Source organism: Egretta garzetta, unplaced genomic scaffold (genome assembly GCF_000687185.1).
Source record: "Egretta garzetta isolate BGI_Z169 unplaced genomic scaffold, ASM68718v1 scaffold188, whole genome shotgun sequence".
Classification (NCBI taxonomy): domain Eukaryota; kingdom Metazoa; phylum Chordata; class Aves; order Pelecaniformes; family Ardeidae; genus Egretta; species Egretta garzetta.
The window spans coordinates 5,992,133-5,994,767 of NW_009260622.1; the positions used below are offsets into that span (position 1 = coordinate 5,992,133).

The 2,635-nt window shown below is 57.4% G+C and overlaps 1 protein-coding gene across 1 annotated transcript in view; it reads left to right on the plus strand.

Moving 5' to 3' along the window:
• SRC (SRC proto-oncogene, non-receptor tyrosine kinase) overlaps positions 1-2,635 on the plus strand; it is a 14,122-nt gene that overhangs the window by 1,074 nt on the left and 10,413 nt on the right. The window lies entirely within an intron of this gene.

Below are 2,635 nucleotides of genomic sequence, written 5' to 3' on the forward strand. Positions count from 1 at the left end.
GCTGGGGCTGGGTGGTGGGTTCACCCCTTTCATTCTCTGCCTCTTGGCTCTGGGGGGGAATTTTGTCACCAGCTCTGCCAGAGGCAGGGGGGGCCTCTCCCCACCGGTGGGGCTGGTGCGTGGCCCCTCTTCCTCTGGGGACCTGAGTGCACAGTATATTCCTGCCATCATTAATAACTCCTCTGCCAGGCTCTTGCACAACCCCCTTCGTCCTCTGTGGGGAATTTGCACCCTTTCCTCACTGGCTGCCAAGGCTGCGATGTGGGGGCTGCAGGGGATTTCTCAGATCCCCCCCTCTCCTCCCCGGGGGTGGCCACAGGCTAAAGCCACACGGTCGCGTTGGCCAAGTTACTGGGGACTCGGAGTGGGCATGGTGCAAGGCTGCCAGTGCCTCTGGGCACATTTTGGGGGTTGCCAGCCTACGTTTTGCGCTAGCCAAATCAAAACTGGTGTGTGGAGGTGTTTCGGTGCAAAGGTGTTTGCAACAGGAGAGCTTGGAGCGGGGCTCGCTGCTCTGCAGCCCCTTCCCCAGAGGACCACAGGCTCATGCCACCTCCTCCTCCTCTGCTCCCATCTTCGGCTCCTGCAGCCACAGCCCCGATGGCTGGATTGGGCCCCGTCAGAGCAGCATGTCCCGGTGAGCAGCACCGTCCCAGCACAGCCCTTGCCAAGTGGCGTTAGCATCCAGGCGCAGCTGGGAGCTCGTGATGTGTGTTGCAGAGCTCTCCCTCCCCAAAACCACTGCGCAGGGAGGGATGATCTTGCGGTCCCTGGCCGGGAAGTTGCAGGTCCTGTGCCCGCGGGCTAACGGGTGTGAAGGCGAGGAGCCCCGCTGCTTTGGGGACACGGGGGGAGTGCCTGGGGGATCCACTCTCCCCTTTCTGTGCTCTGCTCCTGGTTAATCTCTAGGCATATTGACTATTTTATACTCTGATAAATAGCACGCTGATAAATCAGTTTCTGACCCAGTCTGGCAGCCCCATGGGGTGCAGTCGGGGGACGCTTGTGTCCCCAAATGCTGCTAAATCCACCACCCGGCCGGGGTGTTTTCCTGCCTGGGGAAGTGCCGCTTCCAGGGGAAACTCTGAGCAGCTGCGCCCCTTGCTCACGGTCGCGTGGGCAGTCACAAGCCGCGCGGTCACAGCCCCGCCGTGCCCCTGCTTTCCTCCCCACGCTGCCGCTGCCATCCCGGGAGCACCAGTGGGTGCAGGAGCCCCGGGCGGAGGTGAGCGAAGGGCTGGCTGGGGGGACGGGGAGGTTCGCATGCCTTAGTGGTGAGGGCTTTTTCTTGTCATTTCTCAGGTCTTGTTTTCCCCTGCAGTTCTGCTTTAGCATCTTCTGCACCAGGCTTTTAAAAGCGCATTTATTTACGGGACAGACCCCTTCACCACGGGCTCTGCCTCCGGATTGCTGTCAGTGACAATTTGCAAGCGCTAAGCTTATATTTGACCTTCCTTTGCTCTGAGGTCCCCAAAGCCCGGCACAGATATGCGTGGGCCGAGTCCCGTGGCAGATAGAGGCATCGGTCCCTCCTCATCGCCTGCACACGTAGGAGGAAGGATGGCTCCACTCCCTGCTGGAGTAGCTGCTGTAGCTGTACCCAGCCCAAAAAATCAGTTTATTCCGATTCCCAAATCCTGGCAGGGTCTGATCCCACCATCAGGGTTGCAGCTGAAGCAAACCTGCATGGAAGTGGGACAGGGGATGCTGCCAATCAACTGTGCAATTTGGGAGCTGGAAAACGGTAGATGGAAGTTGCGACTATTGGGAAATAAGCCCTGACCATCAGGCAAAGCCCTCACCGTGGGGAGGGGAGCTGGGAGAGGAGCAGAGCTTGTGCCAGGCTCAGGAGCTGGGGGGTTCTGTCCCACCAACGCCAGGGCTGTGAAGGCTGCTGGAGCTGCCCCATGGCTCTTGTCCTGCTCGTGGAGGTTCATCCCAAGCTTCTGTTGAAAGCTGGGTAAGAAAAACAGCCCGCTGGGTGAGGCTGAGCCCTCGGCAAAGCCTCACAGGCAGCTGCATCCAGGTCCCCCTCTGGTCTGCACCCCGCAGGCAGCGGCTATCTCCTCTGCTCCGTCCCTGCTTGTGTTTTATTAGAGGTATTCTCCTCCCCGGTTGTCTCCACCTCCCTTTTCCCTCTTGCCATGCGTGATCTAGCCTAAATATTCCTTCCATAGCTTCATGACACTGCTGGATATCCTGCCATCTTTGGAGACTGCGAATAATTCCCTCCCTTCATTTATATCGTTACCTTGAAGGTATTTATAGAGCATGATCTTGAGTGGAAAGGAAGGCATGACTATATATAAAGCCGAGATCCCTTGGTCTTTAGCTGCTAACTGCCTGGAACTGCTCCTGATTTAAACTTTTCTCCCATTTATTGCACATTTTGGACTTCACAGGAACACCCTCAGTGTTTAAATCCCCATCCTGAGCAAGGAGAGTGATGCAGCTATGGCTTCTCCAAATTTCTGCCCTCAGAGTAATCTAAACTTGTGAATATTTTTCTCAGTCTTGTCTTCTCCTGTCCATGCCCTGGTAGAAACCCTCGTGTAGGAGGAACTGTGGCTGTATAGAGTGCTGAGCTACACCCCATGGCAGGCGCCTGGCCCCAGGGCATCCACAGTCGCCCTCC